The sequence below is a fragment of the Acinonyx jubatus genome, chromosome C2, assembly GCF_027475565.1.
Source record: "Acinonyx jubatus isolate Ajub_Pintada_27869175 chromosome C2, VMU_Ajub_asm_v1.0, whole genome shotgun sequence".
NCBI classification, from domain to species: domain Eukaryota; kingdom Metazoa; phylum Chordata; class Mammalia; order Carnivora; family Felidae; genus Acinonyx; species Acinonyx jubatus.
In genome coordinates, this window is record NC_069384.1 from 126395705 (window position 1) to 126417914 (window position 22210).

Sequence of the window (22210 nt, forward strand, 5' to 3'; positions counted from 1 at the left end):
ATCTATATAAGATGACTCAAAAAGTGGCTCTAGTGATGGAAGACATTGATGTTAAAGAAGCAGTTGTACAGATTGGGTAGAGTGTGCCTCTTAAAATGTAAAGGAAAAAGTAGAATAAGCCACAGCCCTCCAAGAGTGATCTCTTCTACCATAGTGAATTCCTTCATGTAGAGTTTAATGACACAACCGCAGGATGAGACACTTTGAGTAAAAGGGAAAAAGCCCCAATCCACCTACTTTCCCCCAAACCTTAGCAATCTCATCCTCTAGGCTCCCCCTCCTGTAATGTTTTTCTGTCCTCTGCACCCCAGTACTCAGAGCTGAGTCCAGAGTTGGTGACCAATGTTAGCTCCCTTCTCTCCTTGTTTTCCCCACCCAATAATTATTCCTCTTCCATCTTGTGAGCACTGGACTGGCCCTTGGGCAGCGCCCAGGCATCCGCTGGAATGCTGATCCCAGAATGTCAGAACCCAAGGGATCCCTGAGAAACATGGACCAAAGTATGCTAATTAACACCCTTCCCTATAATTTCTGGTGACTATTGGAATTATCTGACAAAAGTTATGACAGTATTTCCCCTTCATTGGCACAGAGATGACTTAGGAAGCACATCATGATAGAGGAAAACCACAATTTCTGGTGTTGGCTACAGTGTCCCCCATTAGCTAATGGTTATATGACAGAAGATAAAAAATGATCTTGACAGTCAGGAATAATGGGCCCCAAATTACAAAATGTAATTTAGAAAGAATGTAGGCAGTGCCCTACAGTTAGGTTCCAAAAAGTGCCTTGCAGAGGCCCAGGAGGCAGCATGTGACGCCAGCAAGAGCAGAGACCAGGCCCTGGGAGTGCCCGGTCCCAGCTGAGCCTCTGACCAGCTGGCCATGCTTGGACAAATTGCTAGCTTCAGGGGATGCAGCTTTCTCATCTGGAAAATAAGAAACTCAAACGAAATGATCTTTCACGTACTTCCCAGATTTGAAGCAATTCTCTGCCAATGGTAGAAAGATGACTCAGTGAATTGTGGCTCGTCCCCATGATAGAGTATCATGCAGCTGTTACAGGCCCCATGTTTCCCAAGAAAATCTGATAACATGAGAAAGTGCTTGTGACATGAGGGAAAAAATAAATATAGGTTGTGGTTTTTATTTTGCAAAAAGAAATAGAGATGCCTCCGCGGAAAAACAAAATGAAGGGAATAAAAAAGTACTAGAAGTGTTGGCCACAGGTGAGTTAGTTTTTGTCATTCAAAGCTCTGAAAACTGTATTCATCATCAGAAAGGTAGTAAATGCTTGATTAAAAAATACTCCAATAATACACGAGTATATACAAGAAAAATTAAAGTTTCTCCCTTTCTGTCTCCCACTGCCACTCCCTAGGTGTAACCTATATTAACATTGTGAAATAAGTCAGACTTCACTGTGTTTAAAGCTAAATTTGCTTGAAGCATCCTTTGTTTCAAGCAGTCCACAAAGAGAAAACTAGAAAACAGAGATGGTTTTTATTTTCTCCCTTATAAACCTTAGGAAGAGAACTTCCATGAAATATTAGAATAAAAGTAAGAATGAGGATGAGAATAGAAATAATAAAAAAACCCAGGTACTAGCATATTTGTAAATGGTTTTAATAGAAGTCTAATAATCAGTTTTATAATGACTGTGATATTTGGAGTATTTTTATTTCTTAAAGTATTTGAAGCATTTAAGAAAGTCTGATATAATGGATTTGTTTTAGAATGGGATTTATAATAATGGGATTTCTAAACATGATAAATGTTTAGAAGATTAAATAATTTCCCATCAATGGGAAAATGACTAGGGAAATTTAATTTGTGAGTCAATGAGTTTTGATTTATAATTGTGTAAGTGTTGTGTGAACATGTAGAGAAATACAGTGCATTTAAAATTAATGGAATGTTAATCATTTGAGAAATTTGGAACATTGACAAATGAACCATTAAACAAAGTACAGGAGTACTAATTCTTCTCCATCCTCAAAAGCCCTCAAACATTAAAGAGTTGTTTACGTACATGCTCAGAAGCCAGGCCATACTTTGTTGAGGACCCTGTTGGCTAAGCCTACAGCTCAGGACATAGGAAGGGAGAAGCATGGGAAGTCGGCCTCCATCAGGACCTGAGGACCCCCTGCCTCTGCCAGAGCAGTACCTAAATAGGAGGCTCAGTCCCAGTTGGCCACAGATTCTCACCTGTGACCAGCAGGGTGACACCTTTTGTGGTGAGGGCCACAGCAGCAGCAGAACAGAAGTCTCAAGGGATCTCAGAGGCATCAACTGTGATGCCTGATTTCTGGCTTCTGGGATAGGTCTGAGTTCTACTCCCACCATGAGGCAGGATAACATACAAGTAAACACAAATTAACAACTTGGATGCTTACTTGTCCATTTATCCCAGAAGGATAGACCCCAAGAAGAGAGAAAAATAAGTTCAGATTTGAGGCTTGAGGTCTATAGTTAGAATACTGCAAAAAGAGATATGACCTTAATTGTACCCCAAGCAGATGAAGTGGGACATATTGGTTACTTTCAAATCTGTGATTCAGGTGGAGTCCTATTGCTCTGCTCCCAAGCATCTATGCATTTTTTTTCCCTCTAGGTAGCTATACCACACTTCCCTTCTGGGAGAACACCTCTCCTCATGCTCAGTACATTTGTTTCTAGTGCTGCTGATCCCTATTCATTGCTTTACCAGTGGGAATGTAATCAGGACCAGCCAGTCAGGGCATCACTTGTAAACTGCTGTGAGCCTAGAGTTCCAAGGACTACCCCACGGAGCTCTAGAATGAACCCAACACAAAGGAAGGCTGAGCCTGTGGTCTAGACAGGGAGAAAACAGACACCAAATGAAGACAGTCCTGGTGCTTTTCTTGGACTTTTCAGTTACATGTACCAATAAATTATCTTTTTGGTTTAAATCAATTTGATGTGAATTTGCAGTCATTTGTTACCAAAGGAGTCCTAACTCATACACATAGATCAGAGGGCTTAAAATAATCTAGAAACTTCATCAGGGAGAGAGGTGAGGAATTGGATATGTAATTCTGAGACAAGAAGACTCAGACTACAAGATAACTCCCTTCAAATACCCCCTACATAAATGTTCCAGAAGATTAAATGTCCACTCAATAAGTAGATGAGCTTCCTAATTACTAAAGTTATCCAATAAAGGGAACAACTCCTTCAGATGGAGGTGAACCCTCCACTAGAGGAACAATCCAGTCAAGGATGGATGACAAGGATGTTAGCACTGAGATTCCTTCACTGGGTGGGAAGTGTGACTCTCAAATGACTGAGATAGTCAACAGAAATTGGCTCTAATAGTCAACAGAAACCAGGGAAAGTGAGTGAAGGTGCTGTAAACCTCTGCAAAGTTTTGACCAGTGAGAAGCTCTGGTGCTCTTTGAATTGGATTTGGTCTGTAGCCTGATGCTGCATAGTGACAGAATTAATGTGGAAGTCAGAGAAATCACTGGAAAGCACTGAAAACTGACCACTTCCCTCTCATAAACCACGAGTTGTTTAAATAGGAATTCTGTAGTTGGTTTGGAATGCTGAGTTTGCAAAGCCACTTCTGTTGATTTGGCCAAGATGAGAGTAAAACATGGAAGAGGCCAGCCCAGAAGTTTAGTGGGAACAAAGGATTCTAGACACACCTGCATGTTTGTGTTACTGTGGAAATGACTAAAGTCAGCTCAGGTCCCACATCCCATTACCAGTCTGTGATCCCTGCACCAACACACACCTAGTCTTAGGTGCCCAGAGATTGAGATGGGCACAGACCATTAAAGTTTTCATTAGTATGGCAGGTTGGTTATTTTCATCACATAACCTACTTCTCTGACCTCTACCATACATTACACTTCAGCCATCTGGACTTTCATTTGATTCCTGAAACACACCTAGCTCATCCCATCTTAGAACCTTGGCTTTTTCTTATTCTTCTATATACCCAGAAAGCTCTACCTCTAGGTCTCTATATGGCTGACTTTTGGGGTTGTTCAAGTCTTAGCTCAAATGTTAAACCCTCTGTGAGTTCTTTCCTGACCACTAGTCCAAATTAGCAACTCTGTCCCCAAACACATGTCCTCACCCAGAGAGAACCCATCCTCTCTATCACATCATCTCTTTCATTGTCTTCCTGGAACTCATTACTATTGGAAATTGTCTTCTTATTTATTTGCAGCTTTCCTTTCCATTAAAGAATAAGCTCTGTGAGAGCAGGGACCTTGCCTGTTTTGTTCATTGACACATCCTCAGCTTCTAGAACAATTCCTAGCATGCGGTTCACATGTCATGAATGTTTCTGGAATAAATAAAAAATAGTTGAGTAAACCTACTTATTGTCACCTTGATCTTAGAGAGATTTTCTTCTATATAATATAATGTTTTCTGGAAGACAGAGTAAGTGAATGACTGGGGTAGACAGAGACTCTTGTTGAAAGGACTTGTCCCTGGTATGGCAACTTGCCCTTGAATTGGCTTACTATAGTGTGGTGACCAGAAGGGAATACAGGACTTTATCCAGAGCCCAGCCTCTTCCGTGAGCACGTCTAATATACTCGAAAGAGTGAGCTAACCTTATTTTTTAAAAAAGGAGCTACTAGTGGGGCACCTGGGTGGTTCAGTCGGTTAAGCATCTGACTTCAGCTCAGGTCATGATCTCGCAGTTTGTGAGTTCAAGCCCCACGATGGGCTCCGTGCTGACAGCTCAGGGCCTGGAGCCAGCTTCTGATTCTGTCTCCCTCTCTCTCTGCCCCTCCACCACTCACGCTCTGTCTCTGTCTCTGTCTCTGTCTCTCTCTCTCTCTCTCAAAAGTAAATAAACATTAAAAAATAATAATAAAAATAAAAAAGGAGCTACTGCTCAGCAGTCATTGGGACTCACTGCCCTTTCAACCCATTGTCTCCTTTGGTCCTTGGTGAAGATAAGCATACACAGAGCCTTCCCTCCTCCACTCTGAAAGCCCAGTGAGTCTTGAGTGAAACTCAACTCTTGAGTGTATCTATTGTTTTTCCTCTTGGTTTAGACAAATAATTACTTATTGGCATCTCCAGTGCCTGAGATAATTGATAGAGGATGGTTTTTAAAGTCTGAGTGCACATCAGCAAAGCCAGGCTTGGATCACCTTCCAAAGGACTTTGCCCCATGGGGAACTTCTTTCAGGAGAAGAGACTTGTAATTATTTAAATGAAAGAAGATGGGAGGAGCACCCTGTGGAATGTCATCTAACATGCTTTCCTGAGTTGGGAGCAATTGCAGGGCACCCTAAACATGTTGGCCAACACAGACAGAACTGGCTTTAGCATTCTGGGGAAGTCTGAGTACAGGGGGTTGGGGAACAGGCTTCTTACAAGGAATTTTTTTAAAGCATCTTGAATACAAGAATGGCATCTCCAGCAGTGGGGCCACTATTTGGGAGAGAGAGATTGCTCAGTGATGGAGTAAGGGCGTGAATAGATACACCCCAGGGACCATATGCATTAGAAAGGTGGCCATGGGAGATCTAATTTTTGGCTAGCATACTAAACTATTGAGACACATTTAATTTCTTGGTTTGCTTTTTTAGCTGCTGGAAGCACAAAAATATGGTCCACCCTCCATTCACTCACTCATTTATTCACCAACCAATATTACTGAGTAGCTGTTATGTTTCAGACACTATTTTTTGGTTCTAGGGAATCAATGCTGAAAATGGGATAGACAGGGTCCCTTTGCTTATAGGGCTTACATTCTATAGAGGAAGCCAGACAATTAAGAGATATTTGCACAAGAAATTAACAACACATATAAATTTATATGTAGGAAGGTTGGCCAAATGAAAAGAGGGCCTCAGTGCCAGTTTCTTCCCTGTTGCACCCCACCTGTTGAAAGCCCTTGCAGGTGGTGGGGAGGATGGAGAGGAAGAGGATGATGGCAAAGGAAGGAGATGAGTATGAGACCTGGATCCCAAACTTCCTATACTTTGTACAGAAAAGAGTCTACACCCAGGAAAGCACAGAAATCAAGGGGCCCCCACATTTTCTCCATTTTATTTTCTGTTCAAGCCATGTTCTTATAGGCAAGTGGTTCTGCGAAGGCCACTGTTGGCTCACCCTTCCCTTAAAGCATTTTTCTCCTTCTCTGCCAACAGCTGAAAAGCCACATATGGTTTCTCTAACACAGACTTTCTCACAAGTTATGTCTGTTCAGATCCTCCAGGAAGCAGATGTTGGGATAGAGTTGGCAGTGCAAGAGATTCACTTGGGGAGATGACTGTGAAGGAGAACAGGCAGGAATGAACAGGAGTTGGCAGCGAGAGCCTTCAGACCACAGTGCATTTCTGATCACTGTGAAAGGAGATGAGTGGAAGGAAAATTAAATAGAAAGAGCCTCAGAGCTGTACAGCCCCAGGATAATCTTGGCCAGCCTAATTGGGAGCTCTAGAACACAGATTGGTCATTAGAGGAGTCCTGCACTGGACAGATATTGTCAGGTCCTAGTGCCTCCACTGGACATAGTCATTGGTTGTTGCTGCCTGGGAAAGTATGGCCATGGTTCAAACACAGACACAGATCCAGAGGGCGCTACAGCTGGAAGCTCCTATCGACTGCCTCCCTCCTGAAGGGAAGGTGAGCTGCACACTCCCATGGCTGCCACCCAAGGCCAGCTTGTGGTAGTGCTCTCACTCGTAGGGACATTCTCCACTGCTGCAGTTGACAGCCAAGGGAGAACTTCCACAAGCAGGGCCTTGGCCTCCAGGAAAGACAGTAGGGATAAGATTGGGGAGGTGGGCACACAGGGCATGCAGGCCCCTGGGGTTTGAGGGGATACCAGAAACCCTGTCAAGGCTCAAATGGTGCCTAGCTACAATGGCTGAATGGACAGCTGGGGGCAGGAAACACAGGGATTGGAAGGCCCATGCATGCTGGCCAGGGAGACCAGAAGTGGCTGACTGCCAGGATAGCCACAATGGTCAAGCCAGTGATGGGGATGAAGGATGAGCTGTGCCACATGCTCTGCACACACAGGCAGCCCAGCCCACAAGTCTGGCACCTTTTCCTTGGTTCCCTGTATTTTCCTCATGGGGACCTAGACACCTGCCTCTATACACACTTATCTACATCCAGTGGTATTGATCCTTCTGATCCTCAATCACTTATTATCTGATATTAAAGAAAAAACCTGAAACCTGTTTCGACAAAAAAAAAAATCTAAGAGTTAAACTGAGTCTGTCTTAAATTAATTTTAAGTCGAATTTCTCTAAATAGATGCAAACCATCATCTTAGCAGTGCATTTAGGCTAATTTGATAGTTCTCTGAAAAACTAACTCTGAATTTCACATTCAGTATTAAGAGGCCCTTGGACACACTGAAGTTTGCGTTGTACCATGAACCGAGGAGTATGTTGAACTAAAATTTCTGTATCTAAAGTCAAAACTGAAATAAAATGAAATAAAATAATGCTGACCCAACAAAGTGACTCCATGCTTTTGAGCACCCTACACATTACAAGCACAAAACCTAAGTAAACATCTACCTTCTTGATGAGCACCACTGAGAGCCCCCTGCCCCCGCAAACAATTCCAAACCCTTTGTTCTGTAGTCTCAAAACAAAGGTGATTACTGATGGCTAAAGGCAGGCAGCTTGGGAGGTGGGCAGTGTGCTGAGATAAAGAAACACAATGGATTTACCCAATCCTTGCTCTCAGAGAGCATGAATACAATAGATTCTTGCACAACAGAATATAATTTCCCACTAGTGCTGAGCATCCACTTTTTGCTTCTCTTTGTGATCCCATGTGTGTTCCAGGTGCTGTCACTAATTAGTGCTGCATTCATACCAGTTGCATATGTATGGTGGCTAAGGAGCATTTTGCAATACTAAATAATTCACACTGCTGTTAGCTGAATTTATAATATTTAAGTATGTTGGCCTCCATTTGCACTGTTGGCCTGGGCCCAACAAATGTGAAAGACAGGCTTGGACAATGGTATCCTAGTTATGAAGCAGAAGTCAACAAAAGGATCCATGTAAATTGGGCCACAGGTCATGAAAACATTCCCATGATGGATCATTAGCAATGATGATAACCACAGCAGCAGTTCCGTAAATATACCAGAAGTACTGATCCTGTACATTTTGCTCTTGTAATCGGCTCTTTGCCCTGTTCTGCGCAGTATCTCTGTGTGCTGCAGAGTAAATGCTATGAGGAGCAGCTCTCACGACTCCAGTCTTGCCAGCCCTCTAGTTGTAAAGGAAGGACCACTTCCTGTTCTACCCCAGCCCTTGCCCTCTCAATGCAGGGAATCCGGTCTCTCTCTGAAGGTCTGCTCCCTGATGTTTGTAGGGTGTTCCCAAGTGCCATCCTTCGTGGGCTCTGGAGCCAGGCTTCAGACAAGCTTCCAGACAGGCTCCTCACTCGTCTTTGGCCACAGCAGTGCTGCTGGCTCTGCCCAGTGTCTTTGTGAGGGCATCTCTCTACTGGTGGCTGGGCTGAGCCCTGCCAGAGCACTGCTGTGGGGTCCTCTGCCTGAAGACCTGGCTCTCCCATCGGCCCCTTTTTCCACGAGCAGGAATCTCTCCTCCACTGCTGCTCCACACATCTCCTCAGAGAGCTCCCAGGCTCAGCCTTTCTGCAGAATCCCTTGTGATGCTCATTTCTCCTGGTTCCCAGGTATCTTCCAAAGATAGGGTCCTCTTGGGGCATCCTTCATCTGGCTGTCCACCCTCACCTGACCCAATCCCCAGGAATCTCCATGACACACAACACCCTCAGCCCAGAGAAAGAAGGTCTTTCTCTTCCCATATGACAAGTGGAAGTACTGAGTGGTCTCTTTCAAAATATACATTTAGTCTGCCCATAACATGGCCCTTTCAAAGTAGTCATTTTTATCAGCTTTAAAGGAAAATAAAAAGCCCTGCTAATGTCTAATTCCACTGCATACTTTGTTATACATCTAACAATCTACCTGACATCTTCTCAGCACCAAAGTTCTCCATTTCCAACTTGTTCGTCATAGTTGGGCACACTCAGGTGGGGGGAGGTTAGAGGCAACACCAAGCAGACATTACACATCTTTGAGGAGAAGTCTAGAGCTTAGTTTTGGAGCCTTCTCAAAGGAACACAAGGCTGCCTTCACTTGTCCAGACTATCAGAGACAGAGGACTATGCATCTCGGTCCCTTAATTTTACAGGTGGGGAAATTGGGTGCATACAAAAGAAGCAACTGACCCCTGTCACTCTGAGAGTTGGTGGCACGGTGGGACCTCTGACCCATGGCACTTTCCATCACAGAAAGGCTATGGATTCTATTCCCAGGAGACAAGACCATGCTTCCTCGGTAAATAGGAAGGGACTTCCCAGGCCTCTTTCATCACCCCAAAGGAGGATTGTCATCTGGAAGTATAAGCAGAAGACCTTGAACAGTTGCCAGAGATTCTGAGTAGAACAAGGGCAAGGTGAGAAGATGCCTGGGAAAATAAAGGAAGGTGGTGATGAGTAGGTGAGATACACATCTGATACAGTGATACAGTGAGAGCACTTGATACAACTTCCCAAGGAAAAAAAGATCTGCAGCCCCCAGGCTGGCTGTGCAGAACCTTGGAGCAGTGATTTTCATCCTTGGCAACACACTGCCATTACCTAAGGAGTTTTAAAAAATACAGATGTCTGGGCCCACTCCAGAGACTGACTTATTTTTTCAGTACAGCCTAAGTGTCAGCATTTGTAAAAGCTCTCTTGATATTCTAACAGGTAGCCAAGGTTAAGTTCCAGTTCTTAGAAGAAAAGGCCCTGGTCCATCTCATATTGGGTTCCCTGCTTCAAAAAGAAGCAAATAATGTTTAAATCGAAAATGCTTAGGGGCGCCTGGTGGCTCAGTCAGTTGAGCATCTGACTTCGGCTCAGGTCATGATCTCATGGTTTGGGAGTTCGAGCCCCGTGTCAGGCTCTATGCTGACAGCTCGGGGCCTGGAGCCTGCTTCAGATTCTGTGTCTCCCTCTCTCTCACACTCTGCTCCTCTGCTCACACTCTGTCTCTGTCTCTCAAAAATAAATAAAGATAAAAAAAGAAAATGCTTAAGTTATTTTCCCATCCTATTCTTAGCCCACACACCAGAAATTATAATTGTTCTAGCCTGAACTGTCAGATTTTCTGCTGAGATCCTTTTCCTGGGTCTTGTTTCCACTTCTGCTACCACTGTTAGATCTCTACACCTCAGATTCTATGAAATTCTTTCCAGTTCCCAAAGTCCCTTGGTATGTGACTCTATGAAAAATATTTAGAGTCATCACTGCTGAGAATGTAATCTTTAAAAAAAAAAAATCTTTCCCTTCTAGTCATGATAAAGTAACCAGTACCAGACTTGTCTTCCCACCATAAAACATGAGAAAATTGGACAAAATATATGAAACAGCTGTTTCCAAATACTGGACAACAAGCAAAACAGGACTATGATCAGGGCTTACAATTGCCCTGGCTTTCTGCCAGGAGCCACTTTTCCAGACAGTGGTGCAAAAGAAAAAACACAAGCATAGCATTACAAGTTTGCCAAGTTAAGCCAAGATCAGAGTTCAGAGAGGCAGAAGCAGCTGGAATCCATTGGGCAGAGTACTGGAGAGGAAAGAACTATGCAGAGAAAGAATTCCAGAAATCCACACAGAGGTCTCATTGAGTCTATTGTTGAAAACTTCTGTGGATGCTCAGGGTAAAACTCCAAGAGGCTATGCAAAGAAGCACTAGGAGTCTGTGCAGAACAACCTCTAAAGCTTACACACAGCTGTGAGATAGCAGAGCTCCAACCAGAGAGGAAGTATCTCATTGGACACCTGGAGCACTCAGTAACCTAGAAGTGTTAGATCTTAGTAGAAGCACTAAAATATACCCAAAGTGAAAGCTACTCTAGATCTGCTTTAACAAAGCTTAAAAGCAAACCTTCAAAAAATTGAGCTTAAATTCCTTAAGTGTATGCCAAAACAAAGTACAATATTCTTTAAAGAGAAAAACAAAAATCATCCCCTCAAAAAAATAACTGTCACAATGCCTAGAACCCAACAAAAAATTTCTAGACATACAAAGATGCAGGCAAACATGATCCATAACTAGGAGAAAAAATCAGTCAATAGAAACATACCCAGAAATGACAAAGATTTTGAAATAAGCAAACAGGTGTCTTAAAACAGTATTATAAATACGTTAATATAAATAGAAATACAGAGAAAAAAAACAGAATATATAAAAGAAAACAGAAACTCTAGGGATAAAAAAATAAACAATATCTGAAATGAAAAGTTTAGTGGATGGAATTACCAGGAGAATAAACACCACAGAAGAAAAGGCAAATGAATTTGAAGATATAACAAAAGAAATTCTCTAAGTTGACACATAGAGAAAAAAAAATGAATACAACCTGGAACCATGGACACCATGAGTGAACCACGGAAACATGTCAAGTAATTGAACATATGCATAAGGGGAGCAGAAAATTATTTGCAGAAGTAATATCTGAAAAGTTTCTGAATTTGATAACATTTTCAAACCACATATCTAATTAGAAACTCAACTAATCCCAAGAAGGGTGTACACAAATAAAACTACATGAGGGCATACAGCTGAAACCAAAGATAAGGAGAAAACTAACTATAGATAAGGAGAAACCGAACTATATGAGGGCATATAGCTGAAACCAAAGATAAGGAGAAAAACTTAAAGGCAGATAGAGAAAAAAAAAGAGACATACAACATAAAGGAAACAAAATGAGAATTATCATAGATTTATCATCAGAAAAAAAAATGCAACCAAGAAGACAATGGAGTGACATCTTTAAAATGTTGAAAGGAAAAACAAATTAATCTAGAATTCTGTAAGAAGTGAAAATATGCTTCAAAACTGAAAGTGTAGTAAAGATGTTTTCAGACAACAAAAGCTGAAATAATTTATTATAAACATACCTATTGTACAAAATAATATTTCTTAAAAATACAAATGGGAAATTTTTAGAAATATAAATAGAACTTTTTCAGGCTAAAGGAAAAAGTCTCTGCGGAATCTTGTGCCTACATAAGGGAATGAAATGTACCTGAAATAGTAAATAAATGAACACATATGTAAGATTTTTTTCCTTTAAGAAATTTATTCAAAAGTTAACTGTTGAAAGAAAAAAATAGTAACAATATATTAGGGGATTTATAACAGAAGCTGTATGATAACAATAGAACAAAGGATTAGAGGCTTCAGGTATGTCGTCATAAAGTTCTATATTGTACCTGAAATTATATATATTATTGAAATGTATATATATACATTCTAAATCCTATTGTAACCATTAAAAAATAAGACAGACATATAGCTAAGAACTAAAGTGGAGATAAAACAAAGTATCAATTCAATTAAAAAAACAGACTCAACTATATGCTATTTTTAAGAAACCCACTTTAATGATAAAGACACAGAAAAGGTGAAAGTGAAAAGATCTTTTATAGAAAAGCACACACCATGCAAACACTAATTAAAAGGCTAACACAGTTCTACACTAGATGAAGTAGACTGTAGTTATAAAAATATTACCAAAGATAAATATGAACATTTCATAATGACAAAAGAGTCAATTCACAAAGAGGACATAACAATCCTAGACATTTGTATACCTAACAACAAAATTTCAAAATGCATGAAACATGAAACAACAGAACTGGAATGAGAAATAGACTTCATCCACAATTATAGCTGGATATCCCAACACTCCTCTCATTAATTTATACAGCAAGTAGACAGAAAGCCAGCTAATATATAGGAGATTTGAACAATAATCAACCAACATGATCTCATTAACATTTATGGAACACTCCACCTAAAACAACAGAACACATACTCTTTTCCAATGCACAGGGCACATTCACCAAGATAGACCATATTCTGGGCCATAAACAAGTATCAACATATACAAATATTGAATTATATGTGCTCTGCCCACTCAAAATTAAATTAGACATCGACACCAAAAAAAAAAAAATCCCCAAATATTTGGAAATTAAAGAAAAAATTTCTTAGTAATCTATGGGTCAAAGAAGGAATCATGAGGATATTTTGAAGTGGATGAAAACATATCAAAATTTGTGCAATGCAGCTAGAGCAGTACTTAGAGAACAATTAGGGGTTTTATATACTTACATTAGAAAATAAGAAAAGTTTAAAATCAATTATCGAAGCTTCCCTTTAAAAAGCTAAAAAATGAAGATAAAATTAAACCTAAAGCACAAAGAATAAAATTAAGTAAAAATGGACTAACAATAAGAACATAATTTTTTAAAACCTCTAGTTTTTTTAAAAGATCAATAAAATTAATGAATTGTTAGCTAGATTGATCAAGAAGAAAAGACAAAAGACACAAATGGCCACTATCAGGAGTGAAACAGGGCACATCACTACAGATGTTACAGATATTAAAAGATAAAAGGGAATATCATGAACAACCCAATGGTAGTAAATTTGAGAACGTCAATGAAATAGACAAATTATTTGAAAAATACAATTTACCAAAACTGAAAAAGAAGAAATAAAACATCTGACTAGCCATATGCTTACTAAAGAGATTGAATTTGTAAAAAAAAAAAACTTCTTCCCATAAAGAAAACACCAGGCCTTAATGGCATCACTAATTCTTTTGAACATCTCAGAAAGAAATAATACTAGTACTACATAAATTCTTTCATAAAAGAGAAAAAGGAACATTTCCCAACTTGCTTTATGAGGGCAGTGTTACCTTGTTACCCAAACCAGGCAAAGCTATTATAAGAAAAGAAAACTACAGACGCAAAAATCTAACAAAATGTTAGCAAAGAGAGTTCAGCAATATTTAAAATGGATAATGAATTATGAACAAGTAGGGTTTCTCTCAAGAATGGAAAGCTGACATTTGAAAATCAACCAATACAATTCACCACATTAATGGCATGAAAGAGAAAAACTACATGATCATCTCAGGAAATGAAAAACAAATGGACAAAAAAAACAAACAAAAACATCTGATGGAATTCCACACCTATTTGTGGTGAAAGCACTCAACCAACTAGGAACAGAGAGGAAAGCCTCAACTGGCATCAATGAAAAACCTGCAGTAAAAGAAGGACTGCTTTCTACTTAAGATCAGAGACAAGCTCACATTTTTGTGAGCTCTCACCACTTCTGTCCAGCATTGTACAGGACATCCTAGCCAGTGACAAAAGAAATAAAAGGCATACAGATTGGAAAGTAAGAAGTAAAACTATATTGCTTAATGTGTATAGAGTTTCAGTTGAGCAAGATTAAAAAGTTCTGGAGATGATGGGTGGTGATGGTTGTACAACAATGTGAATGCACTTAATGCCACAAAACTGTATGCGCAATAATGATTAAAATGGTAAATTTTATGTTATGTATAGTTTGCCACAATACAAAATTAACAAAAAATTTTAGAAAACTGTATTTATACTCCGATAACAGGATTGTGTGTGTAGAAAATCCCAGTGAATCTACAAAGATGCTAATAGAAATAAGTTCTAGATCACACAATACAAAGTCAGTATGCAAAAATCAAATATTTCTATTACTTCTATATAGCAGCAATGAACAATTAGAAATGTTATAATACCATTTACAATACCATCAAAAAAGTGTTATATATTTAGAAATAAATTTAACCACAAAAATATGCAAGACTCATGCACTGAGAACTACAAAACATTACTGACAAAAATGGAGGAAGATCCAAATAAATGGAGAGGGAGCATATGAATTGGAAGACTCAGTACTGTTAAGAAATCCATTCTCCCCAGATTGATCTATAGTCAGTGTGAGACTCTATAATTTATATGGGACTGCTAAGGGCCTAAAATTGTTACAATTTTTATAAACAACAAATATGGGGTATTTATCCTACCTGATTTCAAAACTTACTAAATATTATAATTATCAAGACAAGGTGGTATTAGCATCAGGATTGAACACATAAATCAGTGTGTTCCAAACAGAGAATCCAGAAATGGATCCACACATATGTGGCCATTGTTTTTTGACAGAAGTGAAAAGGCGATTCAATGGTGCAAGGGAATTTTGGAAGAATGGTGCTGGAACAACCAGGTATGGTAAGGAAAGAGAGAGAGAAACAGAGAGAAGGTGGAAGAGCAAAGAACCTTTACTCTTATCTCATACAATACACAAAAAATTGACTCAAAAAGTATCATAGACCTAAAGGTAAAGAATAAAACTTCTAAAAGAAAACTTAATAGCAAATTTTTATAATCTTGGGGTAAGCAAAATTTCTCAGGATACCAAAAGCACAAACCATGAAAGATAAAGATATTAAATTAGACTTCATCAAAGTTAAAAATACTTCTATTTTTAAAAGACACTATTAAGGGGGCAATGGGGGACTCAGTTGATTAAGCATCTGACTCATGGTTTCAGCTCAGGTCATAAACTCACGGTTCGTGGGTTTGAGTCCCACATCAGGCTCTGCGCAGAGCCTGCCTGGGATTCTCCCACTGTCTCTAAATAAATAAACACATACATACATATGTACATACATACTTTAAAATAATAAAAAAATAAAAGACACTATTAAAATAACAAGGCAATCCACAGAATAGGAGAAAATATATCTGATTACTACACACACACACACATACACGTGCATCTGACAAAATGCCTATATCCAGAATATATTTTAAAACTCTGCAGTAAAAAAACAAACAAATATGGGCAAAAGCTTGGACAGAAACCACAAAAGAAGATATATAAATGGTTAAAAACACATGAAATAATGTTCAACATCATTATACCAGGGAAATGCAGAGTAAAACCATAATAAGACCTACAACCTACCAATTAGAGTGGCTCAAATTAAGAAATGGACAATACAAGGTGCTAAAAGAAACAGAGAGTGTCTGTAACTCATACGTTGCTGGTAGGAATGTTCACTGGTACAAACACTCTGGAAAACAATTTGAGAGTTTCTGAAAGTTAGTCATACACTTATCCTATGATTCGGAAGTCCCATCCCCAGGTATTCACCCAAGAGAAATGAAAATCTATGTCCACACAAATACTTGTGCACACGAGTTTATAACACCTCTGTTCATAAGAGACAAATACTGTAAACAACCTAAATGTCCATCAACAAATGAGTGATAAACTTATGTGGTATATACACACTAGAATACTACTCAACAATAAAAAAGGTACAAACTACTGCAAACCACACACACACACACACACACACACACACACACACACCGAATCTCAAGAGCATTGTTCTAACTAAAAGAACAGACTCGAAGAAGCGCATACTTACGAGTCCATTTTATATGAAACTCTAAAAAGGACATATTTAACCTACAGCAACTAAGCAGATCCATGGCTGCCTGGGGTCAGTATGGTTGAAAGAAGTACTAGCTGGACAGGCTACAGAATTTTCAGGGCCCACTGCAAAATGAAAACAGGGTGCCCCTCATTCAAAAATTAAGAATTTCAAGGCAGTAGCAGCAGAGCAATAAGGCGAGCGTGGGGCCCCACCAAGCACAAACCCCCATGTGAGAGCAAGGCTGTACACCCACAAGACCAGCGCCAGGTACAAGGGGGCTTTTTATGGTGATGAAAATGTTCTACAGCTCGATTTTGGTGGTGGTTACACATTTGTATGCATTCATCAAAATGGTTTGAACTGGGGTAAAAATGGCAGAAATTCCCAAGGCCATTGAGAAGAACAGAACTGCGGACGATCCAGATAATTCTCTGTGCTTTTCTGTCTCCATTAATCTACTAAAAATAGCCCTTTCGACTTTGGATTTCAACCATTCCCTCTCTAGAAACTCCAGAACTTCTTCATCTTCATTCACTGTTTATTTATTGAATATCTACTTATGGGCATTCTAAAAGGGGCTGAAGATACAAATATTTTTAAAAATTCAATTTCAGCTCTCAAAGAATAGTCCACTGTCGTTCTATACAATACAGTGGACTTTAGCTACATGTGGCTATTTAGATTACATCACTAAAAATTAAATAAAAGAAAGAATTCAGTTCCTCATTCACACTAGCCATGTTGCAAGTGTTTAATAGCCACCTGTGGCTCATGGCTATCTTATTGGACAACAAAGAACATTTCCATCATTGCAGAAAGTTCTGTTGGGTAGTGCTGAGCATGGAGACAGGCAAGGAGAGATAGACATAAATTAGATAGTTCCACATTTCTCCTGATTTTATTTATTTTTTTCAAATGTTTATTTATTTTTGATAGAGAGAGAGAGCACACATGAGCGAGGGAAGGGCAGAGAGAAAGGGAGAGAGAGGATCCCAAGCAGGCTCTGTGTTGTCAGTGAGATCATGACTTGAGCCGAAATCAAGAGCCAGCTGCTTACCAACTGAGCCACCTAGGCACCCAATCTCCTGGTTTTAAATACTTGCTCACCCCACAGTCTTTTGTGTTCTATCACCTACAAACCAGAAGCTTCCCCATAACCACGTGAGGTGGTTTCAGGGGGTTTGGGGTTCTGCTTACACAGAGAAGAACAGCCACCTTGGAAGGTCTGCTTTTTTGCACACTTGAGCTCAGCTTGCCCTCCTGGGCTGAAATCCTCCCAGGAAGCTCTGGCCCAGTATTTCTCTAGTCCATTACAACCATCCAAATATTTGTTGTTGCTCCCAGTACCCCAGGTGAGAGCATCAGGTCCTCAACCTGTCCTCCCCAACAGCTGGAGGGACATGCTTGCCCACTGGCTTCAGCTGCACTCATCTGAGATTTGGGGGAGGAGGGTAGATCAGCGGCTCCAAAAGACAACAGTCATTTGCTACCCACTCCACCCCGGGATTTGGAAACCCTCTCTCTCCTGTCTTTTCTGATGGGAATAACTTGTCTATTTTGATACCCCATCTGATGTGTGAACCCCCTCTGCAGCATGCCTGTCCAGGAGTAGCCAGCCTCTGCATAAGCACCTTCAGTGATGAGGAGCTCACTAATCCCCAGCACAGCCCATTCCATCATCAGGTGCCATTCTTTCTTTAATGGAGTCAGAGAGAAGGTGGGGACTTCGCCCATTCCTCCCGGCTCCTTGATTCCTTCTCCTTTGGGAAGTTCTTCATATCTGTGAAGAGGACTCCAGCCCCCGACCAGATCCTCAGCCTCTCCTACCTAACAAGCACTGCCCTATGTGGGAGACCCTAGCGTGGCCTGCTTTTGGCATTCTTTGTTTTTGGAAGTATCGCAAATGAATGTTCACAGTGCCCCATCCCCACAGAATCACTATCTGGAGCCTCATTAAGGTCTTCTATTGCTGGTGACATCAACAAAAAACTTACTAAAAATCCTCTGTGCCCATGACAAAACCATTATTAAAGATGCAAGTCGGGGCATTTGGTTGGCTCAGTCAGTTAAGCGTCAGACCCTCGGTTTTGGCTCAGGTCACAATCTAATGGTTCAGTTCATGCATGGGATTAAGCCCTGGGGAGGACTTCGCACTGTCAGCATGGGATTCTCTCTCTCCCTCTCTCTCTGCCCCTTCCCCATGTGCATGCTCTCGAGTACAGATGCTCTCTCTCTCTCTCTCAAAATAAATAAATAAACTTAAAAACCATTTTTTAAAGATGTAAGTCACTTAGGATTCTTTACCTAAGCCCCACACAAGATACTTCTTTTTGAATTAAACTCTGTCTTTAAAAATTTCCCCAGAAATGTTTCTTCCTTTATTATGAGAACTCTGTGGGTGTGTGTTTCTTCATTTACTTATGCAGCCTTGCTCATCAGGCTGCTCCGAGGGTCTGAGCCAACGAAGGCCTCTGACTGCAAAGGCCCCTCCTTTGCAGTCACCCCTTTCCTTACCTGGTGCTGCGTCCTGGGTGACACCAATACTTCCGAGGCTGTGCGGCTGCTGCAGCTGTCTGGGAAACTCAGGAGCGCCTCCGTAAGAATGGGGACTATGAATCTATGTATGTCAATCCTCCAGCTCCGGCCCCCTGCAAGGACACTGCAGGGGCTATGGGACTGGGACTCACCTGATGGAGACAAGAAAAGTGAGTCAAGTGACAGCAAAGTCACACCCCAGGTTTCTGAAATGTGTTTTGAAAAGAGGGGGAGTGGCTTTCCAGGTGGGCCTACTTGAATGGGTCCTTTAAAAAAATTGTCATCAAAAATAGCTTTCCTTATTAGCTCTATTTCAACATATCATTTAATTCAAAAGAATGGCTTTCCTAAGGGCTTCTCTCCCTCTTTGTTAATTTTACATCCTAAGTCCAGTGGAACCAGCCTGGATTTATACTCTCTGATCCCTCCTCCCCAGGTGTACCCTGTTCCCTCCCTCCCAGGTGCATCCCCACTCTCTCTCTCTCCCCAGGTATACCCCCACTCTCCCTCAACAGGGGTACCCCTGCCCCCTCCCCCCACCTAGGTATACCATCATGCTCCCTCCCTGCCAGGTGTACCCACACAAAAAGCTGCAGCTTTCCCTTGGAGCATCTCTGGTCTCTTACTTAAGCCTAGACTGCCCAGAGACCTGCCACCAGGCAGCCTTTCAAGAGCATTCATTCTCAGTTGTCCCTGGAGGTGGGTGGGACCCACCCACAAACCCTGGGGGCCCGATGTATTTCAGAATCCAAAAGTCTTTGGACTTTAGATAGATAATCTAGTGCATATTATCTGTGTTATGTAAAACCCCAGTGGAGTCTGGGGGCAGCACTCAATAGTCAAATGCATCAATATTTCTGTACCAAATGTTCCACTACATGGGATAAAGATGACAAAAAGCTTCAGATCAACTCAGGTCAGGTTGTGCTGCCAAATGAGTTTTTAAATTTTTTGTAATGTTTTATTTTTGAGAGACAGAGGGAGTATGAGTGGGGGAGGAGCAGAGAGAGGGGGAGACACAGAATCTGAAGCAGGCTCCAGGCTCCGAGGTGTCAGCACAGAGCCCGATGTGGGGCCTGAACCTGTGAACCACCAGATCATGACCTGAGCTGAAGTTGGACGCTTACCCTACTGAGCCACCCAAGTGCCCCCAAATGAGTTTTCAGGTGCTCCTGGCTGGTTCAGTCGGTAGAGCCTGTGACTCTTGATCTCAGGGTTGTGAGTTCGAGCCCCATGTTGGGTGTAGAGATTACTGAAAAATAAAATCTTAAAAAAAAAAAAAACTTAAAAGTTTTCAGAGCTGTTTTACATTTTGGAATTGCAGGTAAGGGATGATAGATCTGCCTGGCCTCTCCCTTCTCTTCTTTTTATTGCTGGAGATATTTTTCAAACTAATCTGCCACAAAGAGATTCCCACTGTGTTTGTGGGCAAAGTTTGAAAGGCAGTTAATAAATAGTGGTGAAATCCTTATGCTCAGCCCAAATAAAAAAAATCTGTTTTACCTGGGCAAACTCCTTTCACAATCACCCAACATCTGCCCATCTGTCATCTTCTGGGTTCCCTAATTTGTCTTCAGAGGACCAAACCATCTGCCACCTTGCAGCCCCAGCTACCTTGCACCTGTGCTACCCAGATGCCACCTTTTCTTCAAAAGCAATTGCTCTCCTCCTTAAACTCCCCAGACGTCCAGAGTCCATGTGCGTCAATCACAGAGTTTAAAGAGTAGCTTCTTCCTCAAAAGAAAGATGATAGGTACTAATCATCTGAGGGCCACTCACAGACTCCTCTTAAATATAACCAGTGTGGGATCACAGGAAATCTCTTGATAAATTGCAGACAAAGTTCCTAGAGGACATGCCTCGAGATATAACCCACACTGCTTTCAAGTTGACCACAACGCACCTTTTCCTCTGCCCCACCCCCAACTCTCACTGAGCTTTCTCTTACTAAACCCACACAATTCCCGCACCCCTCCCTCCAGCCTCCCTTAGCAGGTGGGGATATTGTTTTAAAGAGAGTTGGACGTAAGTGCTCATATTTCTGGCAGCTTATAATCCAGAGGCTGGCCACCTGGAGGGTCCTGAACTCTCAGCCATTGTAATGGCTCTGACACCCATCTGATGATGATATCTTCCATTGGCCTTGGGTCTCTCCCCTCTCTCCCGGTCTGCTGACTCTAATTTCCTGCTCCCATGCAATTGCACCTCTTTTGTCTCTTGCCTCTGATTGTGGCCAGTGGTGCATTACCTCAGAAATGGGACACGGCCCCCTTTCTTTGATCATCCCCAAACGCCTGTCACGTCAGATGCTATTAACAAAGCATCTTCCACTGACAAGTCAAAGGTGGGTGGGGTCTACACTGCAGGACAAGCCATCAGACAGCTTAAAATACACCACTGCCCTCTTTAAAACAGGCTTTTTGACCTCTCAGGCCCAGATTCCTGCCTCTCCTCACACGGTCCCTCTCTCCCTGGCCTCCATCCACTCTCCATCTCAAAACTCTGCTCATTTGAATGTGCAGAACAATTTCATTTCCTTTGCTGCCTTGTGGCTGAAATAGACCAGGCCTTACTTGGCCAAGACCAAGCCATGTGAGCCCTACCAGACTGGCCACCAGTGGGCTTTCCTTGGATAGGTAGGCATTTGCATGTTCTGTCTAGGGGCAGACATGGGCTATGTGTGTGCTTGTGATCTGATCCTGCTGGCCCTGGGTATCTTTGTATTCCCATATCTGTCTGTGTCCTGTGAGGGTTTCTAGCTGTAATAAATCATAGCAAGCAAAAACTGAGTGCTCAGTCTGGGCCAGGCAGTGTTCCACATACCTTATGTATAATCCTGACAACATTACCCTTTTACTATCATCCTTGTTCACAGATAAGAGACCCAATGGAAAATTAAACAATGTTATCACGTGCTTAAGTATCTGGGCGTCTCTGGTCTTGGGGTCACCCTATGCATCTGTGTGTGTTACATAATTATGTGTTATATCCATGTTCGTGTGTGTGTGTGTGTAGCCCCAGAAACCCTGTATCCTCGTCCTGTCCCCTTGCTCACCTCAGGGTTGGTCTCTTCTGCCCTGGTCCTGGGAAGGGTTAGAGCCGGAAATGATAGGTCTTGGTGTGTGGTCTAGGGACAGTGACAGGGAGAGGGACACCTGTGCTTGTGTGTGTGTGATTTATCCCAGGCAGCTTACCTGCTGCTTCAGCAGGACCAGAGTATTCTCTGTGATCTGTGAGCTCTTCAGTAGGAACTAGATGAGGAGAGGTCCTGTAGGTAGCCAGGGGCCTGGGTGCTTCTCTCCAGGGGTGGTGCCCTGATACTGCCAGGCTCGACATTG

The 22210-nt window shown here is 41.6% G+C and overlaps 1 long non-coding RNA gene and 1 pseudogene across 1 annotated transcript; one reads left to right on the top strand and one right to left on the bottom strand.

Moving 5' to 3' along the window:
• Positions 1-22210, top strand: part of LOC106987554 (60S ribosomal protein L7a-like) — a 40874-nt pseudogene that overhangs the window by 10998 nt on the left and 7666 nt on the right.
• Positions 4808-20761, bottom strand: LOC113599962 (uncharacterized). The gene is made up of 3 exons (XR_003420949.2): positions 20000-20761; positions 18852-19024; positions 4808-9469 (listed from the first exon to the last, which is right to left on the bottom strand). It is a non-coding gene; the product is annotated as an uncharacterized LOC113599962 (long non-coding RNA).